Below are 21,645 nucleotides of genomic sequence, written 5' to 3'. Positions count from 1 at the left end.
AGTGAAGGTGCTATGAGAAATTTGAGATAATTTTTACCTGGTAAAGGGAAATCTCTGTCAAAGATAGAAAATGAAAGATCTTAGTAAATAAGGAAGGAAGGAAGAGAGAAAGGAAGAAAGGGAAGAAGGAAGTGATGTGGGTTAAAGATTCCTTTCTAATTCCCAGACCCCATGAATCCCAATGGGAGATATCTGGGCTTTCTCAGCCCCCACTGGATCTGAGCTAACTTGGGCTGTTCCAGCCCCCACTCTAATGATCTGCTCAGGTTTTCCCAACCCCCACCCCCAGCACAAACATTTCTTTATCTAAAAACCCATTGAATTCTATTCAATTCTAATCCTGGCCAAACCAGCCAGGAGCCTGGGACTCCACCACCTTCAAGATTACCAAAAGCCCCCATTTTAAAAAGGGGAACCCTGGAGCCTGCTCTTTGCAGGAGCCCCAAACATGGCATTCTTCCACTGGTCATGTTTGGGTTCCTATCCACCAAGCGCCAGCCTGGCCCTGGCATCTTTCTACCTTTACTCTTACTTCCAAACCGCAAATAAACCTCTTTTATTAATTTAGGTTTTCAGGTCTGTAAATTCCTTTACAGGGGACTCTTGCACCATTACTAGACCTCATTTAACTCTGTATCCTTGCACCGAATCCAAAGGGGTTGCAGGAGAACTCTATTTGATTCCCTGTACCCCGAACCTGCCACTAGACCTCAATTAATCCTAATTTCATCTAGGTACCCCCTTACCTAACTCTCATCAGAAGGAAGGGAGGAAGGAAGGAAGGAGGGAAGAAAGGAAAAAAGGAAGAAAAGAGGGAGGGAGTTAAAAAGGGAGGAAAGAAGGGAGTAAGGGAGGGAAGAAGGAAGAGAGGGAGGAAGGGAGGGAGGAGGGAAGAGTGAAAAAAAGGAAGGGAAGGAGGGAAAGTGGGAAGAGGAGGGAAGGAAGGAAGGGAGGGAGGAAAGAACGAATTTCTTTTTTATTTAATTATATTTGATTTTTCATGTCTAAATTCTCTCCCTCCCTCCCACCATCACCAGCACTTCCAATGAAAAAGCAAGAAAAAATAAAATCTCTTAGAAACATGTATAAACAAGCAGAATAAAATCCCCATATTGGCCAAGGGAGGAAAGCCCCAAATTAAAACCATAAGCCTCAATCTGCACTCTGAGTTCATCACCTCTCTATTTGCAAGTAGATTGCAAGTTTCATCATGTGTCTTCTGAAATTATGGTTGGTCATTCTGCTTATCAGTAACTAAGTCTTTCAAAACTTTTTGTTTTTCTAATGTTGTTATTGTATAACTTGTTTTCTGGGTACTACTCACCTCACTTTGTATAAATTCATACAAATCTTCCCAAATTTCTTTGAAATAATTACTTTTATAGTTTCTTATAGCCCAAGAATATTCCATCATATTTAGATACCACAACTTGTTTAGCCATTCGCAAATCCAATTCTTTGACATCACTGTAAGAGCTAATATATGTGTATATATGTGTAGATATATGTATATATATGCACACACATACATTTTTACATATGTATAGATACATAGATGTAGATAGTAGACATGGGTTAGAACTACAGATCTAGTATTGGTTATTACTGAGTCAAATGGTATGCAGAGTTTGATAGCTTCTTGAACATAGTTATGCATTGCTTTTTAAAATGATTAGACTAGCTCAACAATTTTACCAATAGTGAATTAATGTACTGGTTTTTCTTCAGACCTCCACTATTTGTCATTTTCCTTTTTTATGCACCTTTGCCAAAATGATGTGTATACAATGGTATCCCAGATTTTAAATTTTCATTTCTTTAATTATAAGTGATTAAGAGGGACAGTTAGGTGGCACAGTGGATAGAGCACCAGCTTTGAATTCAGGAGAACCCGAGTTCAAATCTGGTCTCAGACATTTAACACTTCCTAGCTGTGTGACCCTGGGCAAGTCACTTCACCCCAGCCTAAAAAAAAAAAAAAAAAAAAAAAAAAAAAAAAAAAAAAAAAAAAAAAGAAAGTGATTTAGAGCATTTAAAAAATTTTTATTCCTGATAGACTGAATTTCTTCCCCTGAAAACTATTCCTTTCCTTTGATCACTTATCAATTGAGGAATGACTATTTTTCTCATAATTTTGAATCAGTTCCTTTATATGTATATCTTAGAAAAGAGATCTTTATCAAGGAAACTTGCTGCAAAGATTTTTTCCCCAATTTTCCTCTCCTAATTTTATTTTATTTTTTTAAACATGTACAATTCTTCTAAATATATTTCCATATTCATCATGCTGAACAAGAAAAATTAGATCAAAAGGGGAAAAAAACACAAGAAAGAAAAAAAAATAATAAGCAAATATACACCACTACCATCACCTAAAAAGGATGAAAATTCTATGCTTTGATCCACTTTCAATCTCCATAGTTCTCTCTTTGGATGTAGATGGTTCTTTCCATCCCAAGTCTATTGAAATTGTCTTGAATCACCTCATTGTCGAAAAGAACCAAGTCCATCACAATTGATCATCACATAATCTCATTGTTGTTGTGTACTTTGTTCTCTTGGTTCTACTTACTTCACTTAGCATCAGTAAGTCTTTCCAGGTTTTTCTGAAATCATCCTGCTCATCATTTCTTATAAAACAATAATATTTCATAATACTCATATACCATAACTTATTCAGCCATTCCCCAACTGATGGGCGTCCACTCAGTTTCCAGTTCCTTGCCACTACAAAAAGGGCTGCTACAAACATTTGTACATATGTGGATCCTTTCCCCTTTTTTATAATCTCTTCAGGATACAGATCCAGTAGAGATATTGCTGGACCAAAGAATATGAAGCTTTATAGTCTTTTGAGCAGTTTCAAATTGTTCTCCACAATGGTTGGATCAGTTCACAACTCCACCAGCAATGAGTTAGTGCCCATTTTCCCATGTTCCCTCCAACATTTATCATTATCTTTTCCTATCATCTTGGCCAATCTAGCCTCTCCTAATTTTAACTAATTAAGTTTACTTTTGCATAAACTTCTAAATTTTATGCAATCAAAATAATCTATTTTACCTCCTATGAACCTCTTTATCCCTTGTTGGTTATGTATTCTTCTCCTATTCACAGACCTGATGATAATTTCTTCAATGCTTCTCTAGCTTAATTTTGATGTCACTATCTGTCTAAATCATACATTCATTTGAAGCTTGTCTTGGTGTATGGTGTGAAATGGTATTCCATACCTGGTTTCTACCAGATTGCTTTCCAGTTTTATCAAAGGTTACTCTATTTATTTGCTTCTGTATATTGTTTATCTAATTTGATACACTAATATCTGTTTTGTATCCAGTACCAAATTGTTTGATTGTGCTTTGTAATATAGTCTGAGATTTAATATTACTAATCCTCCTTCTCTCCAACTTTTTTTTTTCATTAATTCCCTTGAAATTCTTAACCTTTTGCTCTTCTAGATGAATTTTGTTATTTCTTTCTAACTCCATAAACCATTCCTTAGGGAGTTTGATTGACATTGAATATATAAATTAATTCAGGTAAACTGTCATTTTTATTATATTGACTAAAGGCTGCTCATAGGCAATTAATATTTCCTTAATTATTTAGCTATGTCTCTATTTGTGTAAATAATATTTTGTAAATATGCTTATAATTGCTGTGTATATCATGGCAGATATATTTTTCAATATTTTATACTATCTGTAGTTACTTTAAGTGGAATTTTTACCTCTTCTTGCTGAACTATACAGAAATATTGATGATTTGTATGGACTTATTTAATATCCTGTAACACTGCTGAAGTTGTTTGATTCAATTAGTTTTTTTTTAGTTGATTCTATAGGGTTCGCTAAGTAAACTATCTTATAAAAACGTTAATTTTGTTTCTTCTTTGCCTATTCTTATTCTCTCAATTTCTTTTTTTTTTCTTTTCTTTTTGGTCTTATTATTCTAGCTAGCATTTCTAATGGATATCTTTACTTTACTCCTGATCTTATTGGAAAGGTTTCTATCCTATCCACATTTCAAATTCTTCAGACATGTGGTTTTGGATAGATCCCACTCACTGTATTAAAGCTTGATTTAACTTCCATGCTTTAGTATTAACAGAACTGATTGTTACGTCTTATCAAAAGCTTTTTCTACATCTATTGATATTTTACAATGTGTGTTGTTTCCATTATTAATATAGCTAATTATGTTTGTAGTTTTAGAGAGAGCTAGGTACCCTCCTAGGTGGCTAGAGCTCTGGGCCTATAGCCAAGAAGACCTAAGTCCAAATACTTTCTAACAATGTGACTCTGGGAGTTACTTTAACATGTCTGATTTAGCTTCCACAACTATGAAATAGTGGTAATAATAGCACTTGTATCCTAGAGTTGTTGTAAAAATCAAATGAAGTAATATTTGAAAAGTACTTAGCACAATATCTGGCTCTTAGCAGATACTAAAATAAATGCTTGCTTCCTTTCTTCTTTCTTTTCTTCTATATCATTGAAACATCTGGTATAAATCCAGTCTTGTTATAGCATACAATTTTTTGATGGGTTGCTATAATCATTTTACTAATATTTTGTTTAAAAATTTAAATCATTATTAGGGATATTAGTTTATAAATTTCTTTTCTTTATTTTGATTCTCCCTTGTTTAAGTATCCAGACCATATTTATGTTATAGAAGTAATTTGGTAGGGCTTCTTTTCCTATTTTTTCCCTAAACAGTTTATGAAGTATTGGAATTGTATTAAAATAAGTTTTTATTGATATTTTCTTTTTCATATATTACCACAGTATCCTATGTATTCTTCTCCATCCTAGAAAGTCATCCTATATGACAAATAATATAAAATTCATTATTCTTTAAATGTTTAATAAAATTTGACTATAAATTCATCTTGTCCCCATTTTTTTTTCTTTTGGGATTTCATATATAGCTTACGTAATTTCTTTTTCTAAGATGTGGTTAAGTCCTCTATTTCTCATCTGTTTATAGTTTGTAAATGTTTGTAAATATTTCATTTAGATTGTCAGATTTAATAACATACAACTGAGGTGAAAATGTTCCTAATTTATTTTATTTCCTTTTCACTGATTGTGAAGAGGGATAGGTTTCAATAGATAGATGGGAGAAAGAATCCATTCATGAAGGTATGTTGAAGGCAATTCTGAAATAGAGTATAATAACATCAAAGTTTTGGAACATGTTTTTGAGCAAAGGATAGACATTATCAGAGTCATGCATTATGAAATGTAGCAATATGAAAGGATAGATTATTGCATTTATCACCTATTAGAATAGTGATTAAATTTCAAATTTAGAATTATTTCTGTAACATTACAATAATTCTCTAAGGAAAAAAGAAATAAAGCCTTAAGCCCCTAATTTGTAGAAGGGAAGAAGAAAGGAGGTTAGATGGCAGAAATATTGGAAGAAGAATCTATATAACTTGACAACTGATTGCATATAGGAGTAGAAAAGAGTCAAAGAAGTGGAAAAGAGTCAAAAAAGTTATAAGTCTGGGTGGCTGGGACAATGTTAAATGCCTCAAAAGAAATAGAGAAGTTAGGAAGAAAGAAAGATTTTCAAAGGAAAATGATGAAATCAATTTTGGATATGTTGAGCATGAAGTGCCAGTGAGATATTTAGGTAGAGACTTAAAAATATTTTTATAGGAATGAAGCTATGGGGAAAGGTTGGGGGTGAAAATAGAGGCTTCAGAGCATACAAAAAGGAAACTAGGAGTACTCTTACAGACCTTAAAATATAATGGAAACAAAGGTATAAATAACTAAAGCCAAAGGAGCAAATGTGATCATTTATGTATTGAGACAAGAAGGCAGAGAATACTTTTAAGGACCTAAGGGACAACAAAGGCATAAAGAGCTTCTTTTCCTTTCCCCTTCACTCCCTTTAACTTTTCCTCTCACTAGCCTCTGCCACCCTTATGTCATCATTTTTCCCCTTAAAGACAGGTAGTATTTTCCCAACACTGATGAATGCTAGGAAAATAATAATTGGTTATTTATTAAGAAGTTTTTTTTTTTCCTATCAGGAAGAAGAGGAAAATAATGAATTTCATTTGATAGGAGACTTAATTTGAATAGGTCAAGCTCTGGCCTACTACTCTTACCAAATACATTCCTCCAAAACCCCAATTATTCTCTGAAGGTAGGCAAGTAGTGTATGCTTTCCAAATAAGGTTGGTCTGAAATCAAGCCTCAGGATGGTCCTCAATCTCATCTTCTTCTTGGTCCTCCCAAACAGGGAAATCTCCTTTTCCCTTCTCTGAAGGTAGCTATAATGCTATGGAATGAATGCTGAATTTGAAGTTTGTGGGTCAGGGTTCAAATCCTTACTCAGGCAAATCATTTCTCTTCTCACATTATTGTCTGTTTCATATGATCATAGATTAAGAGCAGGAATCTAATATCCTTATTTTATGGGAGAAAAGATTAATACCCAGAAAGGTTATTGCCTAGGTTCACATAGTATAAAAGTCTTCCTGACTCCAAGTCCAGTGCCTTATCCAAAATGCCTTGCAGCATCTCAAAGTAAAGACCCCCAGTGGAATCTAAATCTAAGACCTCCTGTTTCCAGAGTTTAACTATCTATAAAAGGAAGGAGTCATACTCTAGGACTTCTAAGGTCCCTTCCATCTCTAGAGTGTACAGGGTACTAGATTTAGAATCAAGAAGTCCTGGATTCAAATCTCATCTCAGACATTTACTAGCTGTGTGACCCTAGGCAAATCATTTAACTTTTCTGTGCCTGTTTCCTCATCTTTAAAATGAGGGGATTGAACTAAATTATCTAAGGTTCCTTCTCTTTAGCCTATGATCCCCAACTGTCATTTCTGCCTCAATCTTCTTTCATTTCATTCCCTCACCCCCAAATCCAATTTAGAATGGTTTCAATGGGACCATGACCTTGAGCTGCAAGCTCTATAGATAGCCCAAAGAACAATAGCAAAGGAACTTTATTTACTTTGTGTCTTTGGTTCTCATACAGGAAACTGCCCATCCATTTGAGCTAAAGAGCAGGCTGTCTCTGATCTTCTACCCTCCTATTTATGTCACAACTATTTCTAAAAATCTCATATGCCCTGGAGTTCTGAACAAGAATCCATACTTACTCAAGTTATTTCACTCTTATTGTGCATTAGTTAAAATAAGAAAGTTGGGTGATCCCAAAAGGTCATTCCAGATCTAGCATTCCATCATAAACCCTAGATAAAATTATGAGAATTTAGATGGGTGGGGGAACGCTTTAAAAAAAAAAAAAAAGTATTCAAAACAGAAAACATTTTAAGAGTTGTGTCTCTCTAGAAAACTCATCTGGACTTAGTATATGCTAAATTTTGTATAGATATTTTTATTTAACTAATCTATAAATAGCTTGTATCCATGTAATAAAAGGGTATAAACTATTTCCAGACTGAGTATTTAGCTCCACACTATAAAATACCTTCATTTTACAATTATAAAACCCTTTTAACTTTTAAAAGGCCTTTTCTTCTGTTACCACACTCTTCATGTGTCATATCTCTGATATTCCTACTCTCCCCTTTCAACATTGTTTTTTCCTCTTTTAATCTACATCTTGTCTATGTTTTGTATCTGCCTGTCTTACATTTCCATGGTCTTTCTCTCAGCTAGTTGTCATATAACCCTTACAAGAGGTGCTTAAGTTTTAATGGCAGCCACTGAACCAAAAGTGTTTAGGATTCTTAAAATTGAATTAATAATGTGAGAGTAAACAAGCCAGTAGAGGACACTATCAGGCACCCAATAAATCGTAACAGATGGGTTATTTTGTCCATATGTATAGTTAACCCTGGGAGGGAAATGGGGGAACCAGAGGAAACTTGGAAGTTTTAATACCTTTTCCTTACCTCTTTCAAATCATTCCTCTTGGCCCAGAAGTTAAAACCTTCTCTCACATTTCTCTTTCCCTTTTCCATTTTCTTTTCTTTCTTCTCTTAGGGATGAGATCATGAATGTTCTTTTTATCATCCAGCTGTACTTGGACATCTACTCCTTGACCCACAACTGTCCCATTTGGCCTGCACATGTCGTTCTTGCTATTTTCCAATTACCCATACCAATTAATCCTGTTTGACTTGTCAGCTTTTCTCATCCATTTACATATATAAAATGGGAAAAACTTTTCTTTTTTTTTTTTTTAATTTAAATGTATTCTTTCAATTAACAGGCATCAATTATCTCTCCTTTCTATCTTCTCTCATTCAACAAGAAAGGAAGAAAGGGGGAAGAAAAAGAGAAAGTGAGAGAAAGATATAGGGAAGAAAGAACAAAGGCAAGGAGAAGGGAGGGAAGGAAAATATGAAGGAAGAAAAAAAAAGAGAAAAAAAAAAAAGAAATGCTAAAAATAGGCATAACCAAGTGAAGCAAATTCCTCCACTCATCCTGACCCAAAATGTAAAGCTCATTCTGCTTTTTTGAATCTATCACCTCTCAACAGATAGATAGCATGCTTCATCTTGGGTCCTCTGGAGATATGGTTTCTCATTCCATCAGAGTTTGCTTTTTTCTTTATAATATTGTTATTCTTCTGATTCTGTTTACTTTGCTCTGCATATGTTCATCTCAATTGTCTCTCAAATATTCCATTTTCTTATTTCTTATGATATAATAAAATTTGATTACATTTACATACCATAATTTATTTATCCATTTCCCAACAAATACCCCCTCAGGCTCCAATTTTTTGCTTCTCCTCCTCCTCCTCTTTTTTTTATCTTTTTGGGATAGACTAGTTGTAGTACCACAGGCTTAAGGGATATACAATTTAGTGACTTCGAGAGCTTATTTCCAAATTACTTTCCAGAATGGTTGGACAATTCAATTCCCTCAAAAACAGATATTAGTGTGCCTGTTTTCCAACAGCTCCTCCAATATTTATCGTATTCCTTTTTTTTTTGTCATTTTTTAAAAAGTAATACTTTTAGAAAAGAATGAACTTCTATTAATTTTCAATATTAAGCATTTAATAAAACATTTAATTTTTAAATAAAGTCAGATTTAAATAATTGGAAAGACATTCAGTGTTTGTGGGTAGGTCGAGCGAATATAATAAAGATGACAATACTGCCCAAAGTAATCTATTTATTTAGTGCTGTACCAATCAGACTCCCAAGAAACTATTTTAATGACCTAGAAAAAATAACAAAATTCATATGGAAGAATAAAAGGTCGAGAATTGCAAGGGGACTAATGAAAAAAAAAGTCAGAGGAAGGTGGTCTAAGTGTACCTGATCTAAAGTTATATTATATAGCAGCAGTCACCAAAACCATTTGGTATTGGCTAAGAAATAGACCACTCAATCAGTGAAACAGATTAGGTACAAAAGACAAAAAAGGGTATATCTATAGCAATTTAGTGTTTGACAAACCTAAAGATACCAACATTTGGGATAAAAATTCACTATTTGAAAAAAACTGTTGGGAAAATGGAAATTAGTATGGCAGAAATTAGATATGGATTCACACTTAACACCATATACCAAGATAAGATCAAAATGGGTCCATGATTTAGGCATAAAGAATGAGATCATAAATAGATTAGAGAAACAGAAAATAGTCTACCTCTCAGACCTGTGGAGGAGGAAGGAATTTATGACCAGAGGAGAACTAGAGATCATTATTGATCACAAAAGAGAATATTTTGATTACATCAAACTAAAAAGTTTCTGTACAAACAATACTAATGCAAACAAGATTAGAAGGGAAGTAACAAATTAGGAAAATATTTTTATAGTTAAAGGTTCTGATAAAGGTCTCATTTCCAAAATATACAGAGAATTAACTTTAATTTATAAGAAATCAAGCCATCCTCCAATTGATAAATGGTCAAAGGATATGAACAGACAATTCTCAGATGATGATATTGAAATTATATCCACTCATATGAAAGAGTGTTCCAAATCACTACTGATCAGAGAAATGCAAATTAAGACAACTCTGAGATACCACTACACACCTGTCAGATTGGCTAAGATGACAGGAACAAATAATGATGAATGTTGGAGGGGCTGTGGGAAAACTGGGACACTGATGCATTGTTGGTGGACTTGTGAAAGAATCTGGCCATCCTGGAGAGCAATTTGGAACTATGCCCAACAAGTTATCAAACTGTGCATACTCTTTGATCCAGTATTGCTGCTATTGGGCTTATATCCCAAAGAAATACTAAAGAGGGGAAAGGGACCTGTATGTGCCAAAATGTTGGTAGCAGCTCTTTTTGTAGTGGCTAGAAACTGGAAGATTAATGGATATCCATCAATTGGAGAATGGTTGGGTAAATTATGGCATATATGAAGGGTATGGAATATTATTGCTCCGTAAGAAATGACCAGCAGGATGAATACAGAGAGGCTTGGAGAGACTTGCATGAACTGATGCTGATTGAAATGAGCAGAACCAGAAGATCACTATACACTTCAACAACAATACTGTATGAGGATGTATTCTGATGGAAGTGGATATCTTCAACATAAAGAAGATCCAACTCACTTCCAGCTGATCAATGATGGACAGAAACAACTACACCAGAGAAGGAACACTGGGAATTGAATGTAAAAAATATTAGCACTACTGTCTATCTATCCAGGTTATTTATACCTTCGGAATCCAATACTTAATGTGCAACAAGAAAATTGAATTTACACACATATATTATATCTAGGTTATACTGTAACACATGTAAAATGTATGAGAGGGAAGAGGGAGTTGAGGGAAGGAGGGGAAAATTTGGAAAAATGAATACAAGGGATAATGTTATAAAAAAAAATTACTCATGCATATATACTGTCAAAAATGTATAATTATAAAATTAATTTTTAAAAAATAAAATGAAAAAAAAAAAAGAATGAAATCATAAATAGATTAGAGAAACAGAAAATAGTCTACCTCTCAGACCTGTGGAGGAGGAAGGAATTTATGACCAGAGGAGAACTAGAGATCATTATTGATCACAAAAGAGAAGATTTTGATTACATCAAACTAAAAAGTTTCTGTACAAACAATACTAATGCAAACAAGATTAGAAGGGAAGTAACAAATTGGGAAAATATTGTTAAAGGTAAACGTTCTGACAAAGGTCTCATTTCCAAAATATATAGAGAACTGACCTTAATTTATAAGAAATCAAACCATTCTCCAATTGATAAATGGTCAAAGGATATGAACAGACAATTCTCAGATGATGAAATTGAAATTATATCCACTCATATGAAAGTGTTCCAAATCACTACTGATCAGAGAAATGCAAATTAAGACAACTCTGAGATACCACTATACACCTGTCAGATTGGCTAAGATGACAGGAACAAACAATGATGAATGTTGGAGGTGCTGTGGGAAAACTGGGACACTGATGCATTGTTGGTGGACTTGTGAAAGAATCCGGCCATTCTGGAGAGCAATTTGGAACTATGCCCAAAAAGTTATCAAACTGTGCATACCCTTTGATCCAGCATTGCTGCTATTGGGCTTATATCCCAAAAGAAATACTAAAGAGGGGAAAGAGACCTGTGTATGCCAAAATGTTTGTGGCAGCTCTTTTTGTAGTGGCTAGAAACTGGAAGATGAATGGATGTCCATCAATTGGAGAATGGTTGGGTAAATTATGGTATATGAAGGTTATGGAATAGTATTACTCTGTAAGAAATGATCAGCAGGACAAATTCAGAGAGGTTTGGAGAAACTTACATGAACAGATGCTGAGTGAAATGAACAGAACCAGAAGATCTCTGTACACTTCAACAACAATACTGTATGAAGATGTATTCTGATGGAAGTGGATATCTTCAACATAAAGAAGATCCAACTCACTTCCAGTTGATCATTGATAGTCAGAAATAACTATACCCAGAGAAGGAACACTGGGAAGTGAATGTAAATTGTTAGCACTACTGTCTATTTACCCAGGTTACTTATACCTTCGGAATCCAATACTTAATGTGCAACAAGAAAATTGGATTTACACACATATATTGTATCTAGGTTATACTGTAACACATGTAAAATGTATGGGATTGCCTGTCATCTGGGGGGGAATGGAGGGAGGGAGGGGAAAATTTGGAAAAATGAATACAAGAGATAATGTTATTAAAAGAAATTTCTCATGCATATATACTGTCAAAAATTATAATTATAAAATTAATTAAAAAAGAGAAAAAAGCATTTAATTTTTGATTGAACTAATCATCTCTCTGGGAATCTAAGAGAGATTTTGCAGGGGTAAATAGAAATAAAATCAAATAAATATTTCTGGTGGTTTTATGAACTGAGTTGGCAATGGTGCTGTAATTTTAAAAAGATATTAGTAGATAACCAAACTTTTAAAATATAAAACCCCAACAATTATAAAAGTTAAGTTAATCTGCAGTAAACAGTAGAGCATATTTATTATTGTATTTCAGTAAGCAGGTCACATACAGGACTATAATTTGTAATCTTCTCCCACAACCTTGGTGAGGTAAATAAACCCTTTCTTCTCTTTGAGCTTATTTCCTTATCTGTAAAATAAAGGGATTGGACTAGATTTACCACTTTTGACCTCTGATCCTTAAGGTCCCTTTCTATAAAGGACATTCTATAAAGCCTGTTTCTTTATTCCAATTCTCCAGTGGATCTAAGATCTCATAAATATGGACAATGTCTCCAAAGATGTAGAGAGCATCCAAATATACCTGCCCACTTTCATCCATATGATCCCATAATGCAAATATAGTCAGTCCACTCAATAAGCTAGGTACTTTTCTCACCTTTTGCTATTGTGTGGTCATCAGTGAGTTATGTGGTCTGTCCAGCAGTTGTCTCTTGCTCCCATCATGTGACTGGTCTATCTTCTTTATCACTCATATATTTCTTTGACAATATCCTTTCCATAGCTTGAATTTCATAATTTTCTACTTGCTACCTGCTTACACTCTCCATATTCCTTGCTGTTACCTTTTGGGCAATCCACAGTTTCATATTTTGAGGCTTAGTATTCCATGAACCAAAGCTATACAGCAACTTGGGGAACATGCCTTTAAAAATGTCAGTTTCAGGAAAAAGCTAGATCTCTAAAGCATCTTTGCTACTTTCCAAAGACATCTAACTCCTGTTCAATTCTGAGCTCAGTGTATGGTCCATTTGTAATGTCTTTATCAAATATATGTACTGATGGATGAACACTACACATTGTCCATGTTGCTGCATGTTATTTGGGTGATAAATAATATCCATCTATTTAGTTTTTCCTACGTGGACATTAGACCAAACTCTTCAGGGTAACTGTGAACCTCATTTAGAAAGACTTGTTGTGATTAACACAATGTCCTCCTCAAATGGGAGCATCTGGAGGACCACATGATCTATTGAGTCTCTCTTCAACTTAGACCACTTATTAGCCTAGGGTCTGTGAACTTATAAAATAATGTGGAAACTCCATTTAAATATAATTGGTTCCCTCTGTAATCCCAAATGTTTTATCTTAAGCATTTAAAAACATTCTGAGAAGGGATCCATAGTATTCACCAGACACCAGACAGTCAAAGAGGTCTATGACATAACTTTCTAGCTGCACTTGCAGGGCAGCTAGGTGGCTCAGTGGATACAGCACCATCCCGGAAGTCAGGAGTACCTGAGTTCAAATCTGGTCTCAGGCACTTAACACGTCCTAGCTGTGTGACCCTGGGCAAGTCACTTACCACAATTGCTTCAGGAAAAAAAAAAAAAGATATTACTAGACTATACACTGGAATTCTTCACCTGAGAATGGTGAAATTTCAGCAAGTATAAATTTTTCTCTTTTATGCCTTTGTTACTAATGATTAAAGAGTCATCATACAAATTTATCTCACTATATCTTTCTAAAAATCATATATAAGTATACATTTACATAGGAGAAAATTTACCAGATAAATGCCACAAAGATGGCAATTTGCTTTACTGAGACAGATGCTTTCTATAGTCAACAAACAGTAAACATAATGGGATATTCTACTCTTTCATTGTATTGCATGATGAAAAAATATATAGAATAATATAGAATACAGATCACAGTAGTCTTGATGAGGTAATAGGGAACCTCAAAATGATGGTAACTTGAATCAAATCATGAAGTAAATACCTAATGAGGTATATACCTCAGTAGGATTAAGTGAGGTCTAATGGCAGAATTCGGGGTACAGGGAGTCACATGGAGCTCCCCTGCAACCCCCTTAAGATTCGGCGCAAGGATACAAAGTTAAATCATGTCTAGTGGCGGCGAGAGTCTCCTGTAAATGAATTTACAGGCCGAAAACCTATATGGGTAAAAAGATGTTTATTGCCAGGTTTGGAAGCAAGGTTAAGGTCTGGTTAGTAAAAGGCATTAGATAGAGGAAGATATACGCCGAAAGCGGCGGGGACAGAGAATCTCTGATGCAAGCATCTTAGTTGGCATCTTTCAAATCTCTGAACCCAAGATGATTCTAGATTTGCTCTTTTTATCTGCTTGAAGAAGTAATGGGCAGAGGTCAGGTTAATTCCTTGAAGGCCAGATTTTTGTCTGGCTTTATCCAAGCCAGCTCAGATCCGGTGGCGGGGCTGGGTACAGCCCAAACTAGTTTTGACCAGATCTTGTATCAAAGGGGGCTGAAAACCCAAACCAACTGGGGGCTGGGTACAGCCCAAACTGGCTCAGATACGGATCTTTTCCCTTAGGAATACTTGTCCCAAAGGTAGATCAGACAAAGAATCTTAAAGGGGCTACGCCCGTTACAGTCTGGCTATTTACTTTTATAATTCCCCATCTAGGATGTCTGTGGTATGTATGTGTATGGTTCTCATTAATTTTTCTGTAGATCTGAAAATAAGTATATAGGTTAGTATTTATTGATACCTTTAATTGTTTTGGGTGGGAGGCAATAAAAGCTAGTTTTTTTTTTTTTCCTACATATTTGCTATCTTTCTATCTTTCAAATATTGTAACAATTGATACCTACCTACCAAAGTCACAACCTTTTTTGTGTCTTGAATCCCTTTCACAGTCTCATGAAAACCTGTGGAACCTTTCTCAGAATAATCTGTTTAAATAAACATAAAACACATGGGCTTGCAAAGGAAACTGTAATCAAATATAATACTGTTATCAAAATATTTTTTAAAAAATCAGTTCACATATCCCAAGTTAAGAACTCTTATTATAGTGAGGTTTCTCCAGACACTCCTTTTTGTACATGATACTATATTGATTGAGTCAAATCCTGGAATGTTCCAGAATTTGAACATTTCAATGCCATCAAATTTGTGTCACCTCCAGCACATATCTCCTCTTTTTACATTTCAACTTATTCAGCTATTTTTCCTATCTTTATTTTTTTCTGTACAATTTTTGCTTCCTAAAAAACACATCTGGAAGTATTTTAGAACCCAAATATATAATACCACTGTCTCTGACGATAGAAAGTTAGTTATAAAAAGCCATCTTTTGTTTGCTTGTTATCCTCTTTCTAGTTTTGTCCTTAAATAGCTTTAGGCTGATTTGGCTCAGTCAGATGCCTCATCAAAGCTTTCTTTAAACTTGTTCCCCACTCCCACCTCCACTTGTTATATGAAGACACACTGCTCAAAATCTTCCACCTTCTTCCCCTGTACAATTTTTTTTTTTTTACACACAATATTATATTCTAAAATGCTGCTTTTACCTGCCATATTTTTCTACTTGGTAAGTCAAATGTTTAAGGTCCTTATCTTCCTTGTGGCAATTGATTTAAATTTCTATAGGATATTGTCATAATTAATGTTGATCTCTGTTCCTTAATTGATTAAAATTCCACAGAAAATTTTTATAATATTGTTTTTACTCTGATCATTTTTCATATTTTAATTTTGAAATTTTGTTTAAATAGCTATGGTTGAAGTTGTATAATTATAATACGTTTATTTAATGTCTATGCTTGCTTTTTAGGCCTAAGAAGTCAGTGGTCTAACTGTCCACTGACAACTGGTTACAGAATGATTCTTATATCAGCAATCAATAATTTACTGTCCATTAAAATATAATTATTTTCATTTCTTCTGCTATTTGGTGTTTCACCAGTGATTACCAAATTTTTTTTTGTTTTAAATAAATTTTTACTGGTATTTTGGGAGGGAATTTACATCATCATAGTTTCTCCCATATTCCTTCCCATTTCAGAGAGAAATTCCATGTATTAAATAGTATGATTTTAAAAACAACAAAAAAAGAAATACAAGTAAAAACTCATCATAACTGATCAATACACTGGAAAAGCCTAAAAATAGGTGCAATGTGCAACTCTTCTATATCTCCCAACTCTGCAAAGAGATGAGTTGGGGAGGGGGCTATTTTCTCATATTACTCCTTTTGAGCCATGCTTGTTATTTAATTTTGTAACATTCATCTTTTATTTTTGTTTATGTGCCATTGACCTGCCCAGTTACATCATTTTAATCTTTGGGTATAGTTTTTTTGGTTCTACTTACTTCATTCATAATCAGTTTATGTAGATCTCTCCATGCTTCTCTATATTTATCACATCATTTCTTAAAGGATGGTATTATGTCCTTTTATTCATGTATTACAAACTGTTTAACCATTTCCCAACCAATGGATAACAACTTTGTTTCTTATTTTTTTCTCAAAGAAGGCATTCATGATATACAGGGATGAGACTTTTGCCTTTCTCATTTCTTACTACTAAACTATATATATTTTTAATATTTAAAAAGTTTATCATTTATTTTTAACATTTTTTCTTTTTAAATTGAGTTCCAAATTCTCTCCTTTCCTTCTATCCCCTCCCATACTCACTGAGAATATGATATCAATTATCAATGTAAAAATCATACAAAATACATTTTCATATTAGCCATATTTCAAACAAAAACAAGAAAAATAAAGTTAAAAAATTATACTTCCATCTGCACTCAGAGTTCATCAGTTCTCTTTCTGGTGGTAAACATTGTATTTTTTTAAATTATGAATCTTTTGAAATCATCTTGGATAACTGTATTCATCAAACTAGCCAAGTGTTTCACAGTTGATTCTTATAAGCAACACTGCTGTTACTGTACATAAAGATCTCCCAACACTTCTCACTTCACTCTTTATTAATTCATATATGTCTTATCATATTTTTCTGAAACTGTTCCCCCCCTCGTCATTTTTTTATTGCACAATAAGACTCCTTCACAATCATATGCTACAAATTGTTTAGTCACTCCCCAGTTGAAGAGCATCCCCTCAATTTCTAATTCTTAACCATCACAAAAAAAGAGCTGTTATATTGTATTCATAATTCCTTTTCCTTTGATCTCTATGGGAGTCAGACCTAGTAGTGGCACTGCTAGATCAAAGGGTATGCAGTTTGATAGCCTTTTGAGCTTAGTTCCAAATTGTTCTCCAAAATGGTTTGACCAGTTCACTACTCCAACCACAATTCATTAGTGTACTTATCTTTCCTCTCATCCCTCTAGCATTTGTCATTTTCAATAAATGTGAAGTTGTGCCTCTAGCTTCTATTAATTTGCTTTATTCTAATCAATAGTGATTTAGAGCAATTTTTTGATATGACTATAGCTAGCACTGATTTCTTCTTGTGAAAGCTGCCTTTTTCATTTGACCATTTGCCAATTGGGGAATGGCTCTTATTTTATAAGTTGGATTTAGTTCTATTCTCAGCATATATTTGAGAAATAAGGTCTTTATCAGAGAAACTTACTAAAAATTTTTTAGATATTTGCCTTTGGTACCTTTTAGCAAAATGTAATTTTCCCAGATTATCTCTCTTAATTAGGTCTAAGTTTTGCTTTTGGTCTGTCTAGAATACTACCTTTGGTTTTTGGGATTTTTTTAAGTCAGCTGAAACAAAGTATCATGTTCCAACCCTTTATTTTAACTCTGAGTCTTTCTATTTCAAGTGTGTCTTTTATAAACAATATAGTATATAGTATGATTTCTTATTTTCATGTTTACCTTCTTATGATTCTTTGCCATATTTTCCATTCAGTTCTGCTCTTTTCATCAGGAGTGCTAGAAAGTCTTCTATTTTAGTCCTTCTGGTCTCCACCGTGGCTCCCACCTCCTCTGAGTGTCTCACCCTACCTTTGCTGCCCCTGGATACCCCACGCCCAGGGCCCTGCACCCCACCGAGGTACAGTCTTCGAAGGCCTCCTGGGGAGCAGCTCCCAGCAAGCCAGTGACCACGCAGCCCAGCCTCCTGCAGCCCCTCCACTTGCCCTGCTTATGCATAAGCCAGGGACTCCACATCAAAGGGGAAAAGATCTTTGCTGAATTCTCAACAGATGAAATTAAAGAGGAAAGGAAAATCCAGAAACACAAATTCCTGTCCAAGATGTCCGGGGATAGGGAACCAGCTGTGCAAGTGACAGAAGCCAAGTTAGTTCAGAGATGAGCCGGAGACACCATCACAGGCACATTCATTATTAATAACAGCATCCCACCCACATTTGATGAGATACCAGAGGGAAAAAAAGGCCAAGAATGACAAAAACCTGAACCTTGTGGAGGAGTTGTAAAGAATGATACCAAGAAGGTCCTTGTGTTGGGCTGCCACTATCCAGAGGACATTGTCCCCCTTCAGGAAGTTAGCTTTCAGTTCATCTGTGAGTCAGCCTGGAAGGATACAAACACAGTGAACACGGATTTCCTGGCCTGAGCTGTGGGACTTGGTGGATTTCCTGGCTGACCAAGAAGTGGACAATGCATTTGTAGATGAACTGACTGAGGTCAGCATGACCTTAGAATACTAGAAATAACAATAACTTTATGGAAGATCTGAAAGAGTTATTGAAGTGTCATTAGGGAGAACTGAGGCTGTGAACTCTACTGTGGAGCAAGAGAAATTACATAGAAATTACCATGGAGCAAGTTTGGTAAAATACTATTAGACATAAATTATGTTTCCTAACCCACTTTTACTTCCTTGCTCTGCTGGCATTTTTGTACACCACCACAAAAAGATGACAAATAAAGCCTCTTGCTCCCTTCCAAAAAAAAAAAAAAAAAAAAAAAAAAAGTCCACTATTTCATTAAATATCCATTTTTTTCACCTGAAAGATTATTCTCTGTTTTGCTGCCTAGGTTATTCTTGATTATAATCTTCCCTCTTCTCTTATCTGAATATCATATTTCAAGTCCTAGCTCCTTTAATATAGAAGCTGCTAAATCTTGTGTGAAACTAATATACTTCCACATTTGAATTATTTCTATCTGCTTGAAGTATTTTCTCTTTTACCTGATAGCTTTGGCATTTAGCTAAAATAATATTCCTGGGAGTTTTTATTTTAGGATCTTTTTCAGGAGGTGATTGGTGGATTATTTTAATTTTTCTTTTACCTTCTGGATCTAGGACATTGAGACAATTTTCCTTGAAAAATTTTTGAGATATATCTAGGTTCTTTTTTGATCATGGTTTTTTCTAATAATTTTAAATTGCTTCTCCTTGATCCCAGGTCAGTATTTTTTTTTCTAATTTTTATTTTTATTTATTTTTTTTTTTTGCTGAGGCAATTAGAGTTAAATGACTTGCCTAGGGTCACACAGTTAGGAAGTGTTAAGTGTCTGAGATCAGATTTGAACTCAGAGGTCCTTCTGACTTCAGGGCTGGTGCTCTATCCACTGTGCTACCTAGCTGCCCCTAGTAATTTTTCTAATTATGTATTTTTTTCTAATAAAATATTTAACAGTGTCTTCTAATTTTTTTTTTCATTCTTTTGACTTTGACCATTTTTGATGTCTCCTGGAATTATTAGCTTCTACATGCCTAAGAAAAAATTTTAAGAAATTATCTTCTGGATGTATTCTGATGGAAGTGGATATCTTCAACATTAAGAAGATCCAACTCACTTCCAGTTGATCAATGATGGACAGAAACAACTACACCCAGAGAAGGAACACTGGGAAGTGAATGTAAACTGTTAGAACTACTGTCTATCTACCCAGGTTACTTACACCTTCGGAATCGAATACTTAACATGCAACAAGAAAATGGGATTTACACACATATATTGTATCTAGGTTATACTGTAACACATGTAAAATGTATGGGATTGCCTGTCATCTAGGGGAGGGAGTAGAGGGAGGGAGGGAAAAATTTGGAAAAATGAATACAAGGGATAATGTTATAAAAAAAATTACTCATGCATATATAATGTCAAAAAAAATTATAAATAAAAATTTAAAAAAGGAAAAAAAAAAAAAGAAAGAAAGAAATTATCTTCTTGGGGCAGCTAGGTGGTGCAGTGGATAGAGCACCAGCCCCGAAGTCAGGAGGACCTGAATTCAAATCTGGTCTAGACATTTAATACTTCCTAGCTGTGGGACCCTGGGCAAGGCACTTAACCCCAACTGCCTCAGCAAAAAAAAAAAAAGAAAAAGAAAAAGAAAAAGAAAAAGAAATAAACATATATTAACTGCCTACTTAGTAGACACATAATACTATTTTAAAAAGAAATTATCTTCTTCAGTGGGATTTTGTACTTCTTTTTCCATGTAGCCAATTTCCTTTTCTAATTTTTTCTGTACCTCTATTATCCCTTTAAAGTTTTCAGAAATTCTTGTTGGATTTGGGTCCAATTTTTCTTTGAGGTTTTTTGGCAACTGTCTTCACACTGTCTTCTTCTGAGTTTATGTTCTGCTCTTACCTACCATGAGGAGCTATTCATGGTCAACTCTTTTGTGTTTGATGCTATTGTTACTGGCTAATTTTTTCTAACCTATTTCTTAACTTTGAACTTTATATTAAAGTTGGTTTCTATTCACTTGGGGTGGGGAGGTATTGTCCCAGGCTTCAGGTTTTTCCATGATGCTGTTTTCAGAATTAGTTCTGGAAGTTATTTAAGTTCTTTGTACTTCCAAAGTGGTGTAATCCTGGGAGAGGTTTGGTTATTACTCTCCAGTATTGGTATTGGTCTGCTCTTTAATCTTTACCTAAGAAACAACCTGGTCCCCTATAACCATAAGAACTAGCACTCTTTTTACTTTGGAACTGGGACCAGAGTTTCTGCTCCCTTGTGACCAACCCCTAGCTCTCCAGCTCCCTGAATCTGCAACCCAGAAGGTACATATGAGCAATAGAATTCCCTATCAGTGCCAGATTTACTTAATGCTAGCAAAGGTTCCCCTATAATCTCTTTCTGACCTATTGTCAGATTCCCTTACCATATCTGGCTGAGAACTCCAGAAGCTGATGTTGTTGCTTCTGTGTGAACTCCAGAAAGACTTCCATCCTGGTGTTACAAACTTTTTCTGCCAACTTCCCAAGTTCTTAGGTCAGAAAAGTGTCTCATCTTGCCCATTTGCTGATTTTACCACTGCAAAATGTCATAAGGTATTATTTTAAAGTTATTTGAAAATGAATACTGAGAAACTTCAGCTTGGGTACCTCTAAACTGCCATCTTGACTCTGTTCCCTCCTAAGACATTTTTTAATATTTTTTCTTTATCTTCATCTATGTCTACTTCAAAATTGATGTCAAGGAGTATCAAAGGGTATGCTGATTTAATTTGGAGGGTTTTTATCTAATTTTAATAAAATTCTTCATTTTATACAACAGATGCTAGTGTATAAACTATAATTATTTTCAAATAAGATTTTTTTTGCAA

The 21,645-nt window shown here is 34.5% G+C and overlaps 1 pseudogene; it reads left to right on the top strand.

The window, feature by feature from the left end:
- Positions 1 to 18,898, top strand: part of LOC141550017 (complement component 1 Q subcomponent-binding protein, mitochondrial pseudogene) — a 40,937-nt pseudogene extending 22,039 nt beyond the window's left edge.
- Positions 18,899 to 21,645: the final 2,747 nt, after the last annotated feature.

The sequence above is a fragment of the Sminthopsis crassicaudata genome, chromosome 1 (assembly GCF_048593235.1).
Source record: "Sminthopsis crassicaudata isolate SCR6 chromosome 1, ASM4859323v1, whole genome shotgun sequence".
Taxonomy (NCBI): Eukaryota; Metazoa; Chordata; class Mammalia; order Dasyuromorphia; family Dasyuridae; genus Sminthopsis; species Sminthopsis crassicaudata.
The sequence above is the reverse complement of the archived record's forward strand: the minus strand, read 5'-3'. Positions and strand labels throughout refer to the sequence as shown.